Below are 27,024 nucleotides of genomic sequence, written 5' to 3'. Positions count from 1 at the left end.
CCTTTTCAATTGACAAGAAGACATTTGCCTATCAAAATTGCATTTGCGATCACTATAACCAAGTCGCAATGACAAATGCCTCATAAAGCAGGATTGTATTTACCAAATCCCATCTTTACTCACGGGCAATTGTATTTAGCCTTTTCAAGGATAACTAAATCAACTAACATATAGGTATCCCTTAAAGAAAATGAAAAACAAAAGTACACGAAGATTACATTCTTAGGTCATACATCGTTTGAACCGGAGTATTGTAATGCTATGAAAAGAAATTTGCTCAAATTCATTTGCATCAAAATGTATGTACAAGGATGTACCTCTTCATTCCCACAATTACCGTTATGCCAAAGACTACAGTTACTCCAAATACTGTCATAATTTAAATCTATAAAAAAGTGTGAAAGTTTCACACAGGTTTTCTGGTTCATATATACCGGCATTTACATACTTACAGTTCTAATCTGACAAAAAGAGAGAGACAACTGAAAATTGCTAGTGTTGCCTTCAGAATTGTTTATCATAAGCCAAAGCGGGAAAAACGTAGAAAATGTCGTCAGTGTGTTACACCAGAGCTGAAAAGTCGAAAGCTATCTAGAGGAAATGAAGCTTTAAGTGATTTACGTATCTGTGGTGATCAGCAGCATATCAAATACAAGTTTCGCTGACGACACTGCTGTTTTCAGTAAAAGCTAAGATGATTTACAGGAGATATTGAAAGGAATGAACAGTTTTCTGAAGAGAAATATGGATTCAGAGAAAACTGAAGAAAGACAAAACAAATGAGTAGACGAATGGGATTATTGATAAATTTACTATTAAAATTGGGAGTACGAAGTAGACCAACTGAAGAACTTCTACTATCTTGGAAGCAATAGAACGCATGACAAACGATGCAAAGACGACATAAAAAGTTGACTATCCCAGACAAAGCAGGCACTCCTAGCCAACAGAAGACTACTAGTTCAAACATCGGCCTTAATCTAAGAAAAAAAAATCTCAGGATCTAAGTATGCTACACAGCATTGTACGAAAGTGAACCATGGGCTGCAGAAAAACCAGAAAAAGAGAGACTCGAAGTGTTTATGATGTGGTTCTGTAGAAGGATTTTGAAACTATGACGACTCAATATAAGGAATGAGGAGGTTCTCCGCAGAATGGAGATGAAGAAGAGATTGGCAGAAGAGAGCAATTAGCAGGGGCTCGCATAAAACTAGTCAACTCGCTTGAGTCCCCAAAAAAAGTTATGGGATGTTTGAACATTTCTTGCCTTCGTAAGACATCGAACACCTGGTCAGTTTGACTCAACCGGCAATAAAGAAGCATGGCACTAACTATAGAAATGAAGTAAGATCGAAAGAGATGATGGTAATAAAACTGTATTTTCGTTTACAAGTTTGATATCTCTCTTCAAAGAATCCAAGCAAAGGACTCAATGATCGCTGCACTTAGATTTTGAAAGATACGACTCATCATGCAGTACATTTATAAACAGACAAAATTGTTTAAAATGCTAGTGCAAAAGCGGCAGTTTTTTTACCAATGCAAAAGACGAATGTTACGTGGTCAAACGGCAGGTGAGAAACTGAGGAAGATGTAACGCTCACTCAGTCTATGCAGTTCTTGAAAATGTAGTTGTAGCTCTGAAACGCATTGGATAGTCATTAGAAAATAAAAATATTGCGACTGAAGACGGAATGCCGGCCGAAGTGGCCGTGCGGTTAAAGGCGCTGCAGTCTGGAACCGCAAGACCGCTACGGTCGCAGGTTCGAATCCTGCCTCGGGCATGGATGTTTGTGATGTCCTTAGGTTAGTTAGGTTTAACTAGTTCTAAGTTCTAGGGGACTAATGACCTCAGCAGTTGAGTCCCATAGTGCTCAGAGCCATTTTTTATTTGAAGATGGAATATTACTAATTAACATATCCCTAACCTAGAACTTACAGCCCAAGACTTAACACCTATTAGTAACGTTATGAGTGGGCACTAAAGAGCCCTTTTTTTATGTTGCGACACTGCGCGGAACCTGTTCGTGGTTGCGCAGAGCCGAACTTCGTTTCTTGATTTTGTGCAGCGCGGCGCGACCGCTGTGGACGCGGATTAATTCCCCGCCAACAACGATTTCTCCCTCATTAACGCATTTTCTTCTGTATATTATGTCGTATCGACACCAATTATCTGTCTTACGATGCAGCACTGGTATTCGAAGTAAATAACCATTGTACATTAAGTTCTATATGGCTGCAGATGACAAACTGTGAAAGGGAAACAACTCTAATGGAAAACATAAAAAAATGGCTCTGAGCACTGTGGGACTTAACATCTGTGGTCATCAGTCCCCTAGAACTTAGAACTACTTAAACCTGACTAACCTAATGACATCACACACATCCATGCCCGAGGCAGGATTCGAACCTGCGACCGTAGCAGTCGCGCGGTTCCGGACTGCACGCCTAGAACCGCTAGACCACCGCGGCCGGCGAAAACATAAGAAACCAGGAAAACCACTACATGTAGTAACAAGATATACAAATACAAAACTTAGTCTGTTTTTCAAATTTGTAAGTACTCTCATCAAAACTAGAATTTATGTTTGTACAACTAGTAAACAACATTTGTTCTGTTGTTTAATAGAAAGAAAATAAAAGCTCCCTCATGATGGTGAAACATGCTTAAGGTGGACCCCTTCCGAAAACAAAAGAGCTTCAACTTCAGGATGATGAGCTTACGAAATCTTTCGAGGACGTGGTTCTCATTTCAGTGAATAAATTAACATGCGACAAGCCGCTCCAGTTTTTCAGCCATTCCCTGACGCATTTGCTCTCTTTCTTTGTTACTACAGCCAATACAATTGCGACACACGCTTTATTTTGGCTGTTCAACATTTTAGCCTTGTAAAATGACGTTACCAACGGGTGTGAAGGTCGCTTCAGTGTATTGAAGGTTTAACAAAGTAATATTGTCAATAAACACTGACCGTGTGCAGGTCCCCTAATGTTTCACAAAGGAGAGAGCTATGCTTTTTCGTAGAAAGAAACGAGGCAAAGACTAGTGTGTGACACGAATTGTCCAAGAGCGCGGCATACAAATTACATTCACTTCGCTTGACGCAAGATCACATACTGTACTTGAGGTATTACACACATAGGTACGTCCAAAAGATAGTTCAAGATGAAGACAGTATTATCTTGAAACCGACTGCACGTGCATGAATAAACATCAACATAAAAGTAGAGTTGGAATACGTAGGTAACATCTCATAGTCTGTAAGTGGCCGACTCCAAGAAAAAAATATAATGTTATTTTCTTAGTTATTATCCACAGCTGCGTTAATTTTCCAATTACACATATTTCAACAAGAGTAACAGGTAGTTTCTAAAGTGAAAAAAAAAACTACGTAATTCCGCATACGTTTGTTCGGGACGGAAAGGAATCCTCTGAACAATTAACAGTTGAAAAACTGAAGTTACAAACTGCCCAATAAGACAACGATGAAATGTACCCACAGTTCATGTTGTCGTCTTTCGGCTACGATACCTCGAGCAGTTATGACGAGCTATGGCGATAGTGACTATGATGTCCGTTGTCGTTTAAGGTGGTCGCTCTGCAAGGAACTCCGGTGATCTCTATTACAAGAGAAGGGCAACACGGGGTAACATGTAAGCTGCTCTGGCTTACGAGCGGAATTTCAAGTACCTCTTTGTCGAGCAGCTACAGGATGTTTAATTTATCTGAGAGATGGAGGAGAAAGGGGAGTGGGGAGGAATCCCTTACAGACGAATTCCTAGCATCAGATGCCTTTTAGATGGTAGCGTAATTACTGCGAAAACTTTTCTTGCCAGTAAGGGGAAGCCGACAAAAAGTTGGCGGTAATATCTGGGAGCCTGGAAAAAGCCTGGCGGATGAATTTTGCACGCGGCCAGTTGGCCAAAGTCTACAGGCTACCGCTGCTCCATTTGTAAGTCCTGTGGAGGGCAGTCTCACCGCCCGAGTCCGCCGCCGCACTTGTAGGCAGGTACGGACACGTCGCTTGCTTGTTTCACAGATCCATACTTACCTCACGTGCACAAGAGAATCGTACCGGCCATGTTTCGTTCGTACCGAGGTCAACGCGAAAGAATATAACATCAAGGTTTAAAACACTCAGCGCCAGCAAGTCACAGGGTAAAGCTGCCGCCATCTGTATTCGCTTTCAACACCAAAACACTTGGCGCTGCGAGACACGGTTATTCTGTCAGTAATATACAACGCAATTGCAAATTAATACAGCAATTACCAATGGGTGCAACTATGGAAAGCATAGCGAAAATCAGTAAGAATTAAAGAGAATGTAAAAGAATGTTAAAAAAATTACGTACTGTATTAAATATCCTGTATGACTCCCCTTGCCATCACTGGATACATCTAGCGGGGAGAACACGACAGGTGCCAAAACTCAATTTCTCAGCAACTTCGCTCAGTGAAAGAGGGGCCAAAATAATCGAATACGTGTCTCGGCTTATTCTTGGATACTTGGCGGTTTCTCATAAAATGGCAGTCATTCGAGTTGCCTTTCACCGAATAAATAGTTCTGCGGAAGAGGAGGCGCACTGGTTAGCGTCGCGGCTTCACACTTCCACGCCTCGTATGAGAAACCCGTTTATTTTTTTTAAATTTTTGTTCTTCATTTATCTACTCATATCCGTAGACCATCACTGCACTAATGTTTTCCAATTTATATTGAAATAACATTGTCCTCATTAATCTACTAATTGCATATTTGGTGAAGGAATTAAAAGAAATTAAACAATAAATCAATGGAAAAATTATTTGAAATTTTTTTCTGTGAAATTTTTGTAGTGTATCTTGATGCATAATCAACTGCAAGACACAGGTTAGGGAAAAGTGATCCGTTATGCTCGCTTTGCCACGAAATTATTTCTAACGCGTAAAATCTTCAGCAATGTAAAAGATGTTTCTTCTCCTGGCGAGATTCATACGAAGAAACGTCGATGTAGCAAGCTTAAAATACACTAAATCTGCCTGAAGAATAAACTTAACGATAAAATATTAGAATTAAGAAAGAAATATACGAATATGAGAATTTAAAAAGAGTATAATCCCTGAAAATACCGTTCACACATATGTTGTTGTTGTGGTCTTCAGTCCTGAGACTGGTTTGACGCAGCTCTCCATGCTACTCTATCCTGTGCAAGCTTTTTCATCTCCCAGTACCTACTGCAACCTACATCCTTCTGAATCTGCTTAGTGTATTCATCTCTTGGTCTCCCTCTACGATTTTTACCCTCCACGCTGCCCTCCAATACTAAATTGGTGATCCCTTGATGCCTCAGAACATGTCCTACCAACCGATCCCTTCTTCTGGTCAAGTTGTGCCACAAACTTCTCTTCTCCCCAATCCTATTCAATACTTCCTCATTAGTTATGTGATCTACCCATCTAATCTTCAGCATTCTTCTGTAGCACCACATTTCGAAAGCTTCTATTCTCTTCTTGTCCAAACTATTTATCGTCCATGTTTCACTTCCATACATGGCTACACTCCATACGAATACTTTAAGAAATGACTTCCTGACACTTACATCTATACTGGATGTTAACAAATTTCTCTTCTTCAGAAACGCTTTCCTTGCCATTGCCAGCCTACATTTTATATCCTCTCTACTTCGACCATCATCAGTTATTTTGCTCCCCAAATAGCAAAACTCCTTTACTACTTTAAGTGCCTCATTTCCTAATCTAATTCCCTCAGCATCACCCGACTTAATTAGACTACATTCCATTATCCTTGTTTTGCTTTTGTTGATGTTCATCTTATATCCTCCTTTCAAGACACTGTCCATTCCATTCAACTGCTCTTCCAAGTCCTTTGCTGTCTCTGACAGAATTACAATGTCATCGGCGAACCTCAAAGTTTTTATTTCTTCTCCATGAATTTTAATACCTACTCCGAATTTTTCTTTTGTTTCCTTTACTGCTTGCTCAATATACAGATTGAACAACATCGGGGAGAGGCTACAACCCTGTCTTACTCCCTTCCCAACCACTGCTTCCCTTTCATGCCCCTCGACTCTTATAACTGCCATCTGGTTTCTGTACAAATTGTAAATAGCCTTTCGCTCCCTGTATTTTACCCCTGCCACCTTTAGAATTTGAAAGAGAGTATTCCAGTCAACATTGTCAAAAGCTTTCTCTAAGTCTACAAATGCTAGAAACGTAGGTTTGCCTTTTCTTAATCTTTCTTCTAAGATAAGTCGTAAGGTCAGTATTGCCTCACGTGTTCCAGTGTTTCTACGGAATCCAAACTGATCTTCCCCGAGGTTGGCTTCTACTAGTTTTTCCATTCGTCTGTAAAGAATTCGTGTTAGTATTTTGCAGCTGTGACTTATTAAGCTGATAGTTCGGTAATTTTCACATCTGTCAACACCTGCTTTCTTTGGGATTGGAATTATTATATTCTTCTTGAAGTCTGAGGGTATTTCGCCTGTTTCATACATCTTGCTCACCAGATGGTAGAGTTTTGTCAGGACTGGCTCTCCCACGGCCGTCAGTAGTTCCAATGGAATATTGTCTACTCCGGGGGCCTTGTTTCGACTCAGGTCTTTCAGTGCTCTGTCAAACTCTTCACGCAGTATCATATCTCCCATTTCATCTTCATCTACATCCTCTTCCATTTCCATAATATTGTCCTCAAGTACATCGCCCTTGTATAGACCCTCTATATACTCCTTCACACATATATTATGTAACAAATGCTTGACAGTTATCGTGGCGCGGCATTAGCCGAGCGGTCTCAGGCGCTGTAGTCATGGACTGTGCGGCTGGTCCCATAAGATTTCACACACATTTGAACATTTTGAATTTGACAGTTATCGTGAAACCTAGTTGTAATTTTACTATTAATATAACGCCCTTGCACCCCTTAACTTGATAAGAAACATTGGTGTAGTAACTTTTTACGGGCATGGATAGATAAGTGAGAATGAAATAAAATAAATAAAAAGAATAATCGGTTTTCGAACACACGATGCAGAAGTGAAAGACCTCGACGCCAACCACTGTGTCACCAATTGAAAAGAGTAAAGTGTGCGCTGAAAGGCATCTAAATTACGTCGGCAACTCTGATGGTCGTTTTATCCGAAACGGCTGAATATCTACGGATAAGCCGAGACATGTGTTTGCTTATTCTGGCTCCTCTTCCATTGGACGATTTTCTGGAAAATCGTGTTATGGCACTTGCCGTGTTCTCCTCATAAGTGACATTCCATTTCACGCCACACATTCTGAAGCATATGTGGAGTCAATTATGGGAGCGGGTTTCAAATGCCCATTTCGAGTTCTGGAATTTTTCCGCCAAACGAGCAAATACAAAAGGTGGTCTTTCAGGTAACACCAATAAAAGTAATCTATCGGTATCCGATTCTCAGTTCTAAGTGGCCAACAGCAGAACACAGCATCGTCACGTCCTGTACGACCGATGCAGTCGTTTGGATGATGCTGGTTATTGCATCACTTCGCATGCGGCGGCTTGACTGACAGTGCTTGCGCAACGATCGAAATTCTGAACTTTCTTTTGCATTCTAGGTAATTCTTATCGATGTATCGTTATGCGTTGAACGGTTAGAGCTATTTGTAATCGGTTTATTTATTTTGAACTGCCCTATGTAACGAGTTACTAATGAACCAACAACGAACAGAAGTAGTGTCGCGCTTTTAGTTGTTAGGCTGTGATATTACCTATGTACGCCGATGAGCCAAAACACTATGACCACTTATTTAGTAGCACGTTGTTCCACATCGCTTTTCAAACACAGTACAACAGAGATTCTGCTTCGCGTGGATTCTACAAGTCCTTGACAGGATTCCAGAATTATGTAGCACCAGATGTCTACAAACAAGTCAAGCACAATTCGCGCAAATTACGGGATGGTGGTTTACGAGCACGCAGCTGGCGCCCGACAGTGTTCCAATAAGTGTAGATCAGGCACATTTGCTGGCCGAGGCGTTAATGTGAGTTCACTATAATGTCCTTGAAACCAATAGAGCACGATTCTGATCTTGCAGCACGGACAGCTATCCTGCTCAAAGATGTCACCGTCGTAGGTGGAGACCAAGCATCGTGTGATGCAGATGGTCCACAATAATGTTCACGTAGTTCACTGCCATCATTATACGTTAGATTACCACCACAGATCCCATGGACTCATTGTACCCCATAGCATAATTCTGCCCTCACCGGACTGTATCTGTGGCGCGGTTGATGTTTCGTGCCGCCTTTCGCCCTGAATGACGACCTGTAAGGACCAAGCGATCGACTTGGTGTAGCAAGGAATGCGATTCATTCGACAGGCGACACGTTTTTATTGATCCACCGTGAAAACACGTGATGCTGTACCAACTGAAATCAGAAGTGCTGGAAACACAGTGATGCTGTGACCACTGAAATCGACGTCGTTGGGTCAACACAGGAACACGACCGGGACGTGTGGCGTGGAGCTCCATGTCCAACAATTGCCTTTGAATGCCGAGCTCGGAAGCACTTGTGATCTGCCACAGATCGCTGCCTGTCCTGGATTACGCAGTGGGGAATCTTCCGATCACGACGTTTTGTGATGAGACGTGGTCGTCCAGTAACATACGGCCAACGCGTTATTTCACCATCCTTTCCCCGCGTTTCATTCGTGCTCACGACAGTAGTACCCCAACAGGCGACCAGCTTCGCCGTTTCAGAGAGTGTCGCTTTCAGCCGCAGCGCCACAACAACGTGCCCTTTGTCAAAACAGCTTATATTAGTGGATTTCCGCATTTGCGGCCCGTATCTTCGCTATAAAGACTGCCCATTCGTCTCTGCTCCACTTACATTCTTTCCTTAATGCGTCACGTGACCGAAACATCACCAGGAGGCATTCAACCTCGCGGTGGGCAGTGGTCATAATGCTTTGGTTCATTAGTGTATACGGAAACGACGCCACTGATAAACTACATACATTTTCAAACCACATCCCGCAGAACATGCGGAACTTCGCAACATGTACAAATCGTCTGATTGTATACATAACACAACCATCTGCGTGAGTCTCTCTTATTTTTGAGGACTTACACTCGATCTTGAGGTGCACCAGAGGATTGCATTAGAATTTTTTTCCGTGTTTAGTCAGTTTTCCGTCCTTAACTTCATTATTAAGGTGTTCCAGTAACAATAGCACTGAGGGTTAGCATAAATACACATTTAAATCACTCAGTAGCATACAAACAGGAAGCAAAATACAGTGAAACAGCGACTGCTTCATGCAGCTGAATGGTTGCCCAGTTGCACATCAAATACTCAAGGCGAACATGATGCAAAATAGAAATCGCAGACGTAGCGGAGTAATGTCGTGCTCCATTCACGGGTGAAGCCTGCAGTATAGGATGCATCTGTCAGTGACGGAGATCATTTCTACAAGCCAGAATACGTCAAAACAATTTTTTTTAAAAAGTCGGTTGTCGAAGGTAGGACGGTGTTGACATGGTAAGCGATGAGGCGTCGGGAGGTATTAATAACCAGATCAGTCTGTCTCTCTCGCTCGCTGTTTCTGCTGCTCTCTACAGAGAAGAAGTAAAGAAGACAGAGAGAAGGAGTGCAGATGTCAGACAAGTGACGGGGCTCTTCTGCAGCAACGAGGATGAGGAGAGGCGGATGGGGAGGGGGAAGAAGAAGAAGAAGAAGAAGAAGAAGAAGAAGAAGAAGACTAGGAGGAGAAAGAAGACACAAAGGAGCGGCGACGGAGAGCGCTCTGCCCGGCCGCCATTTATCTCATTCTCTTAAAATTGCATCGGGCGTGGCGGCCTGGAGAGGAACGCGGCAAAGTGCCCGCCGGCCCGCTCCTTCCTTATACAACCTCCAGTCTGGAGCGAGGACTTTCACGCCTCCAGCGAGAGGTGGCAATCAATCCGATTCACGTCGCTGCCTCCAGACAGCCAGCGTCTACATTCCGTGCTATTGAGATAATGCGACTTTCTGTGTCTCAGTCGCTGCCGCATTAGCAAACACACCGCCGTGATACGTTTAACAGCGCGCCGTCTTCCGCAGCCAATGTCCGTAATCGACACTAACTACCGTGCCTCCAAATTCTTTCGGTGTATGTTTCAGCCTCCGATCACACAAACAGTTTCATTACGGGTGGCATTACCACTCAGCAAGTAATGCACACATTTACGTTGCTGACCTATTCAGCTGGCGTATCCTAATCATCTTGTACGCTCCCGAACCATCTTTACTATCACAGTCTGTTGATATTTTGGCATCGGACACGTTGACGAGTATCAGGACTCAAGCGGAGGGCCGGTTTTTAAGACCCAAGCGACCACTTCGGGCGCCGAGTCGAGAGGGCCGCCCACGAGGATGCAGCCAGAATTTTGTCAAAAGGGGAGTGGGTCCGATTTGTTAAAGAGGACCTCAAAAAGGCTCATGTTTTTCATTTATTTAGAAAATTTACATACAGAACGATACACCATTTTATTCTAAAATGGCATCTGAAAAAAATGTTCAAATGTATGGGAAATCTTATGGGACTTAACTGCTAAGGTCATCAGTCCCTAAGCTTACACACTACTTAACCTAAATTACCCTTGACTGCAGTGCCTAAGACCGCTCGGCTAATCCCGCGCGGCATGACTTCTGAGTATTCAGCAAGTGGAAATATAATCTCGTTACTGAGGAGAGGTGCATTTTGGTAAACCACTAAGAATCAGTTTTGATCCAGCTTCCCTCCACTCACCAACGTCACTTCACACTCTTCTTCTTTCAGTCTGGATTTGAACTGAGGAAGTGATCAGGAACGCACGGGCGCTAATTTTTTTGGGACACCGTGATTATTATTGACAGGGATTTTGGAATAAAGAGATCTCTGTTCGAAAACGAAGCTAGATTAATTTTTGCTGGCGAAATTATTCAACCTTAAATTTTCCCAATTTTCCTCATTTAAGTACGCATCTGCCACTTCATGCAATGTAAGAAACCTTTTCCGCATTAAAGAATGTCCCAGGACACAAATGCATTAGCGTATAAGAAGAGAATTTTCATTATTATTTATTCATCACATGGCTTTCAGTGCCGGGAGTCTCTGAAGAGATCCTCGGCTCGCCTTCGATGCAGCTCTTTTCATTTAAACAGTGGGGCTGCATCTTTAAGGAAACTGGAATCTATCAGGAAAGAATTGACTGTAGTGTACAGTAACGGACCAACCGCGGCATTTGCCTAAATTGAAAGTGGGAAACCATAGAAAACCATTTTCAAGGCTGCCAGCGGATGGATTCACCTCGCCTCCCGAATCCAGGGATTGCAACCTCAGCGGCTCAACACGCACAGCTACCCGAAGCTGGTGGAGAATTTGGAAAGAAACTGGTTGTTGCACGTTGTTTAGGTATAAAATAAAATGCATCGCAACAAAAGCTGAATTTGACTTCGAATGTTTTTCCTTTAACTGTGCAAGTTTAGTCATTTGGTAATGCGTGAATGCACGAATATTTTAAGATTTTTAATTGTGCATGGACTTTCTGCCTTCAGTTATTATAGTACTACAAGAGCGTAAACAGATTTTGGACGAAAAAGGGGCGGAGGGGTGGGGGTGGGGGCGCAGTCGGCTCGGCCGAATTCAGACAGCCTGCTGAGAAAAATCTTTTAGAAACGAACGAACTATTTGTGGTGTGGTGAAATCTTTTATCAAAATGTTCCAAAACTACAGGGTGACAATTATTGATCTATATGAAACACAATCGTCATAACTTCTGAACGGTTTGCGATAGGATGTTCAAACTGCACGGTTGGCAGCGAGGCATGATTTAAATTAGTATGGTTCGGTTTAGCGACGAAGAAAACTTTCATTTGGATGGGTTCGTCAATCAGCAAAACTGGCGAATTTTGGGGACTGAGAATCCGCATTTCGCAACCGAGAAGTCTCTTCACCCTCAAAGGGTGACATTGCGGTGCGCAATATCCGGTCACGAAATAATCGATGCGATATTCATTGATGGCACTATGACTACCGAATGGTACGTGAAGGTTCTGGAAGATGATTTCATCACCATTATCCAAAGTGACCCTGATTTCAACAAGATGTGATTCTTGCAAGACGGAGTTCGACCACTACGAAACAGGGGCCTGTTTGATGTAGTGGAAGAGCACTTTGGGGACCGCATTCTTGCACTGGGGTACCCACAGGCCACTGTCATGCGCCTCGATTGGCCGCCACGTTCTCCGAATCCGAACACATGAGACTCCTTTTTGTGGGGCTATACAGTATTAACAATAAGGTGTACAGCAATAACCGCAATACCAATCCTGAGAGCTGAAAAGTGCCGTTCAGGAGAGCATCGATGTTCCGACACTTCAGCGGGTCACACAGAATTTCGCTATTCGTCTGCGCCACATCATCGCCAGTAATGGCAGGCACATCGAACATGTGATAATCTATATGCGAATATTTGTAATGACGTTTACATGTTGAATAAGGTGTGTTCACGTCGTAGGTTGTAACTAATTTACATTTTTTGCATATAGTTCAGTAATTGTCACCTTGTACATAATTTAATATTCGGCAGCGGCTCGGGCTTATATATAATAATCATCTTCAGATAATATTCGGATACTACTCCTTCGGTGCCACATTTCTGCAGTTGATACTGACAGAATTAGTACAGCTCGTCTGCAATGCCAGAGAACGCGACATTTTTTTTAAACAAAAAGACAAATATTAAACGGCACGTCAAAGAAATGAAAATACTGAGAACTCTGCATCAAAGGTGACTAAACAAAAACAGTGAATTATTTTTACTTCCCTCTTTATTGGGATACTGACACAGCAATGTTTCTCTGATATTTCAGATTACGCTTCTTCTAGTTTGGTGACTGCTACTCTTATGATTACTAACGAAAGTCAGAATTTAGGGCGAGTGTAGGCTATGACTTGCTACGTGCGGTTGCCTGCATCTTTCCCGTCCTTGTGGCTACCTGCTTCAGTTTTTTTTCTCTCTCTCTTTTTCCATAGGTTCTCTTCTAAAAATGCCTATTAGCTCCGCTGTAATTGATTGTACAAACATTCACTATACGTTTAATATAGTTTACTATTTATGCTTCCTGGCCAAAGCAAATCTACTAGTATCAAACATCGGCCTCAACCTGAGGAATAAATTTCTGAAAATAGATGTTTGGAGCACAGCGAATCATGGGCTGTGAATAAACCGGAAAGGAAGAGAAACGAAGCGTTTGAGACGTGTGTTGAAAACCGAGGGGACTGATAAGACAATGAGGACGACTGAACGAGGTGGCGCGTTGGTTAGTCACTGGACTGGAATTTGGAAGGTCGGCAGTTCAAACCCGCGTCCGGCCATCCAGATTTAGATTTTCCGTGTTTTCCCTAAATCGCTCCAGGCAAAATCCCGGGTAGTTCCTTTGAAAGAGCACGGCCAATTTCCTTCTACATCCTTGACGCAAACTGAGCTTGTGCTGCGTCTCTGATGACCTCGATGTCGACGGGGCGTTAAGCCCAATCTTCCTTCCTTCCTTGACAATGAGGAAGTTGTTGGGAGAATCGGCGAAGAAAGCAACATGTGGAAAACACTGACAGAAAGAAGCGACAGGATGGTGGAGCCTGTTTTAAAACACCAGGTCACGTGCACTTATTTGGAGTGGGTATTTCCCTCGACAAATAAATCCACGAAGTATGAGCAAACACTCGTGTCAGTTTTAATGTGTACATTACTAATGGAAAGTGGCGTCACAAGAGATGAGTTTTGTAAACTGGATGTGGCGTCTGACATTACTGGTACGGACAACACAGTAGAAATTAGAAGTGGCGTACGGAGGCAGTATTGGTTAACACCTGAAAACAAGTAAGTGAATAGCCCACTTTGAACCGTTTGCTGTGTATCAGCAATCCTGTTCCGTCCAACCTCAGCAGCATTCGGACATAATAGACTGGCGAGTTCAATTCTGTATAAATTCCAATATTTCTGTTCTGTTTTTAAACCCAAGGAGCACGAAAAACTTCACATTTGCTCGCTTGCTCTGAATTATAATCCTGGAACGTGAAACAAAGCAGAAAATAATATTAATACACTTTATTTAAAGGACTTATAGATACATTCACACTCTATTGGTCCTCTCCATTACGTCTGTGTTACAAACTTGATTGTTCACGGGAGTGTTGTAAACATCTGTTGGTGGTGTGCACACACGAATTATATGTTGCTATATGGCTAAGCTTAATAGTTCGTTGCTAAATTTTAACATGTTGTCTATTTACTGATACTAGCGTAACATACTGTAACAACTAAAACGCTAATAATGACAACCGAATTATGATGTGTGATGCCTACTGTCTTCGAAGTAAGCTGATCACATGTGTATCAACCTTAGATTCCCGTCTCAACTTCAGCGATCCAGTAATTAAGTAGTCAGCACATCAGACCATGGGAATAACTTGATCTATTTCGTATCGGATGCAGAAAATCACGAGAAAACTAATAGACCGATTACTAATTGTCTTTAAAAGGTGTCTGTCTTCAGCTATGACATGCTCGGTCAAACGCCAATTTTGTTTACTCTGTGGGTTAAGTTTTAATTAACTTGCTGGTCATGCGTATAACGAACAGCTTCCACAATGTAATGGTGGCGTATTGCGGTTTTTCAAGTATCCTTTCGTTGAAACATTCTGACGGCTTATTCCACGACAATATTTTATTTGAGATTACAGTAATGAGGACTTTTCTGCGCCTGTAGAAGTACGGTCGGATGTCAGGCTATGATGCTCAAAACAAAACGCAGGCACATTAATTAATTATCGAGTGGCGCTCGTTATATAATCCATTATCATTACTGTCAGTAACTCAACGACCATTGGAGAACCGCATACACGAAGTTCATTATTCTTGCCACAGAACGAAAGAGTTTCCGATATAATTTGAGCAAACAGCTCTGTTAGAACCACTACCATAAAAAAAGATAAAAGAAAAAATGTTTGTTGTGGTGGCCGTTCGTAAAGAGTATAAACTGGAGGAGACTGCTGGCATACTTATACCTTAAAGAAAGGGAAGGCCTAGGTGGAAAATCTTGACTTCTAGCCGCACCGGGCACTGTGGTAACGCAATGGCGAAAGGGCGAAAGCTGAAAATTTGTGCTGGACCTGGACTCGAACCTGGATTTCCTGCTTCTAATGAGCGGTTGCCTTAACTTTTTCGGATATCCGGACACAGACCCTGACAGACTCAAATTTCCAGCTTACCGCACACGGCAATTCAGCGTCCCTCGACAACGAACCCCCCTACTCGCAAAATATTGATTTACGAACGAGATTGAGTTCGAACGGTATCAAGTCATCCGCACTGTTGGACATGTCTGACAGATGAGAGACACCACACAAACATATACATTTCTTTTGGTTTTATTGATAAAAATCATTCAGTCAATTTAATGAGGTAGACAGCACACCTGGTTAGTAGACTTTGCTAGTTTGGCGAAATCCTATCGTCCTCGGGCCTGCGAATGCTAAAGCCTGATGCTATAGCTCTCTTACTTTCTACATCGTTTTGTGTGTACGTTCCTGTAACTTGGTCTTTATTGTTGTTCTTCTCACGAACGAATGTTAACTGTTTGTTTTGTGTGCTATAGTGATTGCTAATTTTTTTATAATGATGTACATTGTATGTAACTTATAACACACTTATTATAACAAAAGTAATTATGAAGAATGCGCGATTACATTCTTTCATGTATAAAAAATACTTCCATGAAGTTCATTCCCACGCTATTAAGTACTACAATATGTTGATAAAATATTAGCGTAGATACATCTAAAACGTTCCGTGAACGGACGCACATCTAAATGGCAACATGTGTCAGTAATGGCTGCGGCATGGGAAAACGCTGTCTTGCTACAACTACTATATCGAGTGAGCACACTGGAGATGCAATGCGATGGACTACAAAAGAATTTCTGTGAAGTGTTTTGCAGTTCACTATGACAGCGGGTCGTTAGTTTCCCAACTTTATTTTCTCCCAACTGCAAACAGTAAAAGATAGCGTGTCGAGATCATACAGGAGCAGACTTATTGAAAGTCCAGTGTCTTTGTCATCGTTTTGTGTGGAGAAAAAAAAAGAGAGAGAGAGAGAAGAAGAAGAAGAAGAAGAAGAAGAAGAAGAAGGAGAAGAAGAAGAGAGAGAGAGACAACTAACAAACATACGAAACAAATGGAATTAAACTACAGAGACTGCTCATCACTAGAAGACTTGGTAAGGTATATATTTCATGATACAATGATTATACATACACTGACGGGAAAAAATCGCAACACCAAAAATTCTGGTACATTAATAACCGGTATAACTGTCAGAATGTTGAATGCAAGCATGCAGACGTGGATGGATTGTGTTGTACAGATAGCGGAGGTCAGTTTGAGGGATGCAGTTCCATGCTTACTGCACTTGTTTGGTCAATGCAGGTATGATTAATGCTGTTCGCGGGTGATGCTAGAAATGTCCGATGCTGTCTCATGTGTGCTTCATTGGAAGCATATTTGGCGATCGAACAGGCCAAGGCAACATATCGACACGCTGTAGAGTACGTTTGGTTACAGTAGCGGTATGTGGGCGAGCGTTATCGTGTTGGAAAACACCTCCTGGAACGCTGTTCATCAATGGGAGCACAACAGGTCGAATCACCAGATTGACACAATAATCTGCAGTCGGCGTGCGTGGGATAGCCACGAGAGTGCTCCTGCTGTCATACGAAATCGCACTCCAGACCATTACCTCCAGGTGTAGGCCCAGTGTGTCTCGCACGCAGACAGGTTGGCTGCAGGCCCTCAGCTGGCCTCCTCCTAACAAGTAAGCAACATAAGACCAACACTGGCAGGCACCGAGGCAAAACCATCTTTCATCAGAAAACACTAAAGATCTCCACCCTGCCCTCCAAAGAGCTCCCGCTTGACACCACTGAAGTCACGAATGGCGGTGGTTTGAGGTCAGTAGAATGCACGCCATGGGCGTCTCGCCAGGTGTTGTCCTTGAAGCAACGCTTTTGTGACAGACTGTTGCGTCAATCTGGCGCCAACTGCTGCTCGAATTGCTGCTGCAGGTGCAATACAATGCGCCACAGCCACACACCACAGAACTGCAGAAACGCCTTAACAAATCTGTATTTGCAATTCGAGTGTTAGCAGACATAGGCGACATAAAAATGAAAAAGCTTGCCTACTTTCATTCCATAATGTCATATGGTATAATATTTTGGGGTAACTTCAAGTCAAACAAAAGCGTGTAATACGTATTATTTGTGGAGTAAATTCACGGACGTCCTGTAGAAACCTCTTCAAAGAACTGGGTATACTAACTACTGCCTCTCAGTATATTTACTCCTTAATGAAATTTGTCCTAAATAATATATCTCTTTTTCCAACAAACAGCTCAGTTCATACATACAATACCAGAAACAAAAATGATCTGCACAAGGACTTAACAAGCACTTACTTTAGTTCAAAAAGGGGTCCACTACTCAGGAACACTCATCTTCAATAATTTGCCAGTAAACATAAAAAATTTAGTTACAAATAAAGATCAGTTTAAAAGGAGCCTGAAAGACTTACTAGTGACCAACTCCTTCTATTCCATCGACGAATTTTTTAATACAAACAAATGATATATTGTATATATTGATACTATTAGTATTGTTATTTCAGCTTAAAAAAAATTGACATGTTCCACAACCACGTGGATCTCCTCAGCACGGATCTATGGAACGAAAAACTAATCTAATCTAAATGGTCGTCTCCCTCGGTAGTGCCACGTCGCATCCGCGCCCGGTGTTTTTGGGACCGTACACTCTCGTGACCACCGCTGCCAGGAACCATGTACAGTGGCTACATTCCCACTCTACTGAGCATCTGCTTGTTGCCATGGCCTACTCGATCACCAGAACTGTCTGCAATCGAATATATATGTGATATCATCGAACTGCAACTTGAGCGTTGTCCCCAAACAGCATTAACCGTCCCTGTATTGAGCGACCGAGTGCAACAGACATGGAATTCCTGCAGTATCGCAGAAGGAATATCCAGTTTCCCGTAGCCCTGTTACACGACCTTGTTCAAACTCAGTGAGGCGTTAGTGATGTGACAATGGCGTCTTTTTCGCCTTAAAGCCATTCTTGAGTAACATAAACTCGCCATGTGCAATCTCAAAGATAATTAAAGCTCATGGCCGTTACAGCTTGTATTTAAAGGACACCGAATTTGCATCCCTCATAGTGCCAGTACTAGCGCCATTCTTATGCGACTGGCGCAAAATCTGAAAAGACATCGTCTTTCGTATGTAGCAAAACTATCGTTTATGTCGCACAACTCCTCCTTGGTGCTGCTGCTTCTTTCCGTCACTATACGTTCTGAATTGCCTATACTGTATGGACGGCTACAACTGCTACACAAGCGGTGACGGGCTCCCATCCATTGAATTACGGTGCAGGCGCGGCGAATCGATAGGAGCGCCGCCTGGAGGGTCCCCCTATACGGGACACAACGCACCCCTCTCCCCTCAGACGGGCACCGCTGCCGGGCCTCTACGTATTTCTCCCTCTTCTATTCTCGTCGTTGCTGTACGGTTCACGTTCATGCCTCTTATCACTTTATGCATCCAACCTACACACTGAAAGTTCTTTAAGCCCTGAATAACTATCCAAAATAATGTTGCACCACCGGCAGCTGCTATACAAATCGTTATCACTACTACCAGTTTCAATGGTCATTGGACATCAGACAAAAGGTGGTTTTCAGTTGCAGAAGCCATTCAAATAGATACATGATATTTCATCCCACTGTAAAATAACTGCGAAAACAAGAACAGAACAACAAAACAACATACACTGAGTTCTGTCATTAAAAAAATCGTTCTTTTTCGTCATGTAAAGTGGGATGGGACGTCATGTACGCAGCAGGACGGATACAGCGTTTGAAAAACTGCCAATACCAGACGGTATTCAGCGATAATCGAAACTCGTAACAATAACAGTGATTTTCGTAGTAGCCCCTGACGATATAAAACAATTTTCGGTACTTATCTGCAAGCTGTGAGCCGTCCACTCCTGACAACTTTCGAACAATATTACGTTCCTGAATCTGGTCAACACGTTTTTATGGGGTACTTATATTTTACTCATACGATAGTTGAAGCACGACTTTTTGCCTCCAAAAATCTACAATCTGTATCCATGTCTTCAAAAAGAGTGACCTTATTCAAAACTCTCTGAACATTTCGCAAACTGTTCAAAATAACAGAAGAAACGAAGTGTGCGTAAAACGAAACACCGCAAAAGCGCGATGGAGTACCCTCTTGTATGTTTAGCAGTTATGGCCGTGTTATCTACCGATATACTCAATAAACTTCGTTTTCTTTTAATGAGACAGGTATCCTATATTAAACTGTACTCCACGTGTAGTGGAAACCCTCATACAGCACATGTTGGACATAATAGTGAAACTTCTGGATAAAAGGTCTGAAAGATCTCCTGAACTGACGCCGAAACCTGATATTGCAGTGCAGTTTCGGTACTGTCAGGATACGTTTATCATACCGTTGAAACAGCGACGCGCTGGCAGACTTGCGCTTCATATTAAATAGGTTTCGCATCCTTTTTTACAAAAAATATTATAATCACCAACATGTGCTACATCACTGTCCTATCCTTTCCGAGAGCTACGCAATGGTGGTACACAGAAAGCACATCGTTCTTTTTCTTGGGGAAAAGAACAGAGCGCTACAGCTACTTCTAAATCAATGAACGAAAACATGTCTAATACTAAATGTATAGCACAAATTGCTGTTCAGCATACTGTCGTTTGTGTAACACCTACTGTCTACATGAACACCCGTTTATGGAATAGTAGACATGCTTTAACTTATCTAACTCACGGTGCATATTGTGCATGCAGCTCTGTGTCGACATAACACTCACTTCATGTGTATGTCCACAAACACGCTCCGCAAGACATCATATAACGCATTGCGGAGGGTACCACCACTCGCCATTGCCTTTCTTATTTCATTTGTAACTGGAGCAAGGGAAAAAGACTGCTGAATGCCTCCGCAGAAGCCCTAATTTCTCTTATCTTGTCTTTGTGGTCCTTACGCGAAATATACTTTGGCGGCATTAAAAACGTTCTGCACTCAGCTTCAAACGCAGCTTCTTTTAATTTTATCAGTATTGCCTCGCAAAAGAACGTCGTCTTCCCTCCAGGAATTGCTCCCTGTGTTCACGTAACATTTCCGTAATATTCGCATGTTGATCGAAACTACCGGTAACATTTCTAGCAGCACGCCTCTGAATTACTTTGATGTCTTCCTTTAATCCTTCCTGGTAGAGATCCCGAACAGCAGCACAGTACTCAAGAACATGAGATCTACATTATAAATGAGCTACACTTTCCGAAAACTCTCCCAATAAACCATAGTCCATCATTCGCCTTCAATACTATACTCCTTCGACGCTCGTTCCATTTCGTACAGCCGGCCCCTGTGGCCGAGCGGTTCTAGGCGCTTCAGTCTGGAACCGCGCGACCGCTACCGTCGCAGGTTCGAATCCTGCCTCGGGCATGGATGTGGGTGATGTCCTTAGGTTAGTTAGGTTTAAGTAGTTCTAAGTTCTAGGGGACTGATGACCTCAGATGCTAAGTCCCATAGTAATGAGAACCATTTGAACCATTTCGTACAGCTTTGCGTCACTACGCCTATGTATTTAAACGACGTTACTGTGTCAACTAGTACGCTGCTGATGTTGTTTCCGAACTTTTGGTATTGTTTTCCCTTTTCATCTGCGTTAACATACATTTTTCTACATTAAGAGCAACCTGCCATTAGTAACACCAAATACAAATTCTAAGTCATACTATATTATTCTGCAATCACTAGACGACGAAACTTCCCCGTATTCTACAGCGTCACTACAAGTCGCACGTTGCTGCTCACCCCGTCCTTTCCTATTAAATGCGAGCTAAAGAAGCGTGACTATGCTTCAATTCTCTCCCTAATGTTTCTTATCTACACCGCTGGCCACCGTAAATGCAACACCCTGAAGGAAGCATCCAAATCAAGTGAAATTTACACCATGGGTTTGCAGCGATGAGATATGCAACTGATTAGAATTTCAGCGCAGACGCACATCACGCGCGCCTGTGGCGCCACCTCATAGCGCCATTTAAGGCTTGGCGATTTCGACGAGTGTACGTTCGGCACGTGTGTTTACCTTGTGGTTGTTTCACAAGACGATCAGTTATGCCTCGTAGACAACAGCGAACATCGTTTGATCAAGTATCCGAGTTCGACAAAGGAAGGATAGTGGCTTACCGAGATTGTGGATTATCATACAGAGAAATCGCTAGTCGTGTTGGACGAAACCAAACAACTGTAATGCGGATATGTGGAGGAGGAGGAGATTAGTGTTTAACGTCCCGTCGACAACGAGGTCATTAGAGACGGAGCGAAAGCTCGGGTGAGGGAAGGATGGGGAAGGAAACCGGCCGTGCCCTTTCAAAGGAACCATCCCGGCATTTGCCTGAAGCGATTTAGGGAAATCACGGAAAACCTAAATCAGGATGGCCGGAGACGGGATTGGCGGATATGTGACCGTTGGATGCAGGAGGGTACGACGGACCGACGTGGTCGATCGCATTCACCTCGGTGCACCACTGCACGTGCTGATAGGCAAATTGTGCGCATGGCAGTGACGGATCGCTCAGTGACATCCCGAACCATAGCACAGCACGTTGCGTCTGTAACGCATCATCCAGTGTCTGCGCGTACCATTCGACGCCGTTTACAGCAGATTGGTCTGTCCGCAAGACGTCCATTGCTTCGTCTACCATTGACGCAGAACCACAGACGTCTCCGTCGCCAATGGTGTGATGACAGACGGATGTGGACGGCAGAATGGAATGACGTTGTCTTTACTGACGAGGCACGCTTCTGTCTGCAGCACCACGATGGTCGGATTCGAGTGTGGAGACACCGTGGAGAGAGGATGCTGGACAGCTGCATTATGCATCGCCACACTGGTCTTGCACCGGGTATTATGGTATGGGGCGGTATTGGATATTACTCTCGCACGCCTCTAGTACGCATTGCCGGTACTTTAAATAGCCGGCGCTACATATCCGAGGTGCTGTAGCCAGTTGTCCTTCCTTACATTCAGGGCTCGGCCACAGCCATATTTCAACAGGATAATGCGCGACCACACGTGGCACGCATTGTCCAAAGGTTCTTCGTCAATAACCAGATTGAAGTGCTTCCCTGGCCGGCTCGCTCTCCGGATCTTTCGCCGATAGAAAACATGTGGTCCATGGTTGCTCAACGAGTGACCCAGATTACATCCCCAGCTGCCACACCAGATGATCTTTGGCAACGTGTGGAAGCTGCTTGAGCTGCTGTACCCCAGGAACACATCCAACGTCTCTTTGACTCAATGCCGAGACGTGTGGCAGCGGTGATCTCCAACAATGGCGGCTACTCTGGCTACTGATTCTGGCAGGAACCACATGTCACAGACGTCTGTAAACGTAATCATTTGATACTTGGTCAACATGTTATCTACAAAATAAATTTTGTTGTGCTACCTTTTGTCTTTCTTGGTGTTGCATTTACGGTGGCCCGCAGTGTAGCTATCATCACAGATGTGCCATAGGGCCTATGTACTGCAGACGTGTTGGAAAGCTTAAATCGACTAAATAATGCTTCTCTTACTGTACGCAACAGGGTTTCACTTCTCTTACCGTACGCAACAGGGTTTCGCGACTACGTCACCTCTCTTCCAAAGAATCCCACGCGCAAATATTTGCACTACGCTTTTGTATCTAATTAGAGTGCTAATTTAAGCATGTTTACATTGTCAGTTCACTGCCGCCTGTTTCGATAATGCAGCGGATTTTAGCATGTATAATGTGAAATGGGATGTGAGCAACAACGGAAAGCTCTGTGACGATTGGCGAGCAACTGACTACGTCAAGCGTGGGATGGAGTAAGTAGTACGGATGCAGCACTACTGTTCTCCTGGCCACTTTTATTTGCCCACCCTGTACTTTCTTAACTGAAGTGCAACGGTTAAAGCACAGACAGATATGGGACAGTGTACAGTTCGTCGATTTTTCACCTGCTGTCTGGAAGAGGAATACCAGCTGATGGCCCCGTCCATGCCAGCGACTTACCTGAAACGGGAGAGAGAAAGCTAGTGAGAAAATTACACAGACAAAACTGAGAAAGGAAGTTGTATTCACTGTCTACAACAGTGTTTTCCAACCTGGGAGTAATTACTTCCTGAGGGGTAAGACCACAACAGATTCAGTGATGATATAGTGACCATTCTAAATTATTTTTTTAAGTAATCACAGTTACGGTAGACTTTAATTTCCAACGGATCGTCAACATCAGCAATTTGACATTCATTGCTGGACAAAAGCCCCCTCGTAGATGGTTATTAAAGGAACAAAGTCGACAGATGTATGATAATTTCCGGAGTAGTCAAGAAAGTACGATAGGACCTTTACTGTTTATATACGATCTAGTAGAGAGCGCCAGATACTCTAACGCCAGAAGATATTAACGATTTGCAGAATGACCTCCAGAGAATTGATGAATGGCGCAGGTTCTGCCAGTTGACACTGAATGTAAACAAATGTAATATATTGCGCATACATAGGAAAAGAATCCACTACTGTACAGCTTTACTATTGATAACAAAACGCTGGAAACAGTATCTACGGTAAACTATCCAGAGCGACCATCAGTGGAAACTGTAATTCATCCACGAAGGAAGTGGGTTATAATGCGCTTGTTCGACCGATTCTTGACTATTGTTCATCTACCTGTGATCCCCACCAGGCAGGAGTGATAGAAGAGATAGAGAGGATCCAACGAAGAGCGGTACGTTTCGTCACGGCATCGTTACGGACATTCTCAACAAGCTCCATTGGCAGACGTTACAACAGAGGCGCCGTTCATCACGGAAAGGTTTACTATTGAAATTTCGAGTGACCGCTTTCCAGGAAGACTCGAACAACATATTACTTCTACTCATATACGTCTCGTGTAATGACGACGGTGAGAAAATTCGAGAAATTAGAACCAATACAGAGGCTTACCGACACTCATTCCTCCCACGTGCTATTCGCGAGTGGAACAGTGTTGCAGGGATCAGTTAGTGGTGTGAAAGTACCCTCCGCCACGCACTATTAGGTGGCTTGCGGAGTATAACGTAGATGGAGTATAACGTAGATGTAGAAGCAGATACATTTTTATCTTGAGGGACACCAATCGCTGTTGTTCCCGCTTATTTTCTGCTGTCGTCTACCTTTATTCGGTTTGTCTTCTCAGTCTCCAGATATTTCTTGGAATCCAGAAGATTGTTTCCTTTTGCCTTACACCACCCATCTCCCTGGCTAATCCATTCATTTGCATTCCTGTCTCTCCTGGTAATTTGCAGCGTGCATCTGTATATTGATCGCTGAGCCGTCCTAAAATTTTGAATGGGTTTCGTGTTAAAAGCTCGGGTCTTACTGCAACGAGTAAAAAAGCTGGTTACAAAAAATGTTTGTAGAAGATAGGTTTCGTACAGAATGAAAGTTTGATTTTTAAATTTTATTTGTTTTATCAAGGGCACTGGACATCATTTTTACTTTTCTCTTTATTTATTTTGCTGTCTGTCCAGTGGCAGTAGTTATCATTCATTGTCACTAATAAATTCCAATAGCAACTGTTCTTCTGAGTGGGAAACCTGACAAGTAAATATTTTGACTTTAAGGCCGGCTCCTGTGAATGAAGAAATGTTTTGAGGCAGTGAAATTCCTGTGAAAGCACAATTTCGTGGACCTCGAAAAAGGTAACACAGTCCAAACAAATTTTCTTGAAACAGAATTCGTATTATCTTAGCAAAAGGTCCTTGATCAGTAACTATTATTGCTGAAAGAAATTACAGGTGTGAACTTTAGACTAGGGATCTTTACAGCAATGACAACAAAAGTGAAGAAATGAATAAACTTGGCGCATTACTTACGAAGTGCAATGGCGTACAGCAAAACTAATATTAAAAAAAAGTACTGCTAGGAACAAGTAGACCGAACACCCCATTGACTTCTTATTTCTTGGTGTGGTGAAACACGGCCAACACAGGCGTCTCAAGCTACATAGCGGCAGTATCCGCTAAGGTCTTGGACTAACGAACCGGGCGAGCAATTGTTTGAATGATATCTGTTATTTTAAAAGATAAATGTTAATTATTTACAGTCTGATGTTTAATTAGATCCCTAACTTTATCGGGGTATTGGAGGTCATCTGAACTCGTTCAGGGGTAATGGTATCCGAAAGGTTCGGAAACATTGGTCTACAATAACAGCTATTACACAGCCTCTGACACGCAAAAATGTAGATACTTTTAAGTCATTAGCCTATGGAAAAAAACAAAAGGGTAAACAAGAGCACGAAACGGATACAATTGTTATAAGCGCTGCAGCATTCAACATCAGCTACTCCCTCTTGAAATAACGTTTCCAATGGAAAAGATGTCCACCATTTGCCTCTATCGTTCATGTTATGCCCGAGATATTGCTACAATGAGTGTCCAATGATTTTAAATTGAAACTATATTGCTCTCATTTATTTAGCACTAATACTTTTACGGAATGGTCAATTTGCTTTTTGTTATGCAGAGCAATAGAATTTCCGGCGACAATTCGATACTAGTTCAAGATCGCTAAGCGTCTGTAAACAGATAACTTAATAGCTGTCGTCCTCTTTGCGCTACAGTTAACGTCTCCTTCCACTTCTCTCAACGCAACAGCAACTGTCTACCCAACAAATGTGTGTCACAAACATGTAGCAGGAAGTCAAGAATTCTTTCACACTGATTAAGACGGTCGCCCGTGAGTGTGTATTTTTTGGGGCACATGAAATCTCAACGCGAAATGCGACGGTTAGTGTGGTGCTCATGTCACGAGGACTTTGCGTTCGTTCCCATACACGGCACAAATTGTTTCTGGCTGCCTCTGTCGCTGTCACCCTTCTGTTGAGCTCAATGTCGGAAATGTGGCGATTTCCCCACATGGCCCTCCATTTTCTAGCGTCCACAACTCGACTCACTATCTCGAAATGACAAAATGAACACTATGTAAACTAAAATAGGTACATTGAACTACAAATATATAATGACAATCGATGAATCAAACCACATTAACCTGAATACCAACATGCAAAACACCCTACGAACTTATGCACGAGCCTAACAGTATTAAAATAACAGCGTGCGAAATGTCGTATTTAGTACACGTATACTACGATGATAAAATACGAAAAGAACGGAACTCTGGGGTAGAGAAAAGGTCTACGCAGAGCCCCACGGAGAGATAAGACCGTCTTTCAGTCCTCCTTAGGGCTTCTTCAGAAAGGCGTTGAATGGTCGCCAGACAGACACACGTAGGCTATAGGAAGGTGGAGAGGATGTGTTCCTTCCTTTCCCCTCTTCCATTAGGCAAATGGAAAGGATCGCCAATGCGCGCGCCCGCTACAGTCGTACACAAGTGTCTGTTTAGGGGTAGGGTAAGAGGTGTGTCTGCACTGCCGCAAGGCATTCCGGGTCTATGTGGGGCGTGGCTGCAGTCAAACGGGAACATTAAGAACACGGCTGCTCCCGCTGTCCGTTATAAATAATCCTCAGGAAGGGATGAAAGCGGCGGGGGAAACGTCGAGCATGTGCTGTATCCCTCACATCCGCTGTGTGTTGTATTACACTGTCTTTGCGGCACAATGAAGGTGGAGAATTAAGCCATTACGACGGGAAGAGACTACTTAAACAGAGAAATAAAGCAAGAAAGAAAGACACTACAAAAGCAAAAACATTCCACAAGCAGACACGCGCGGGGGAGGGGGAGGGAGGCAGTCGGACAGGGACAGGGAGATAGATGGAGGGACTGGCGGACGGGAGAGAGAATTACTTTCAGCTGAGTGGTGGGAGGATCAATAA

This window comes from Schistocerca piceifrons, chromosome 6, assembly GCF_021461385.2.
Source record: "Schistocerca piceifrons isolate TAMUIC-IGC-003096 chromosome 6, iqSchPice1.1, whole genome shotgun sequence".
Classification (NCBI taxonomy): domain Eukaryota; kingdom Metazoa; phylum Arthropoda; class Insecta; order Orthoptera; family Acrididae; genus Schistocerca; species Schistocerca piceifrons.
Note: the sequence above shows the minus strand (reverse complement) of the source record.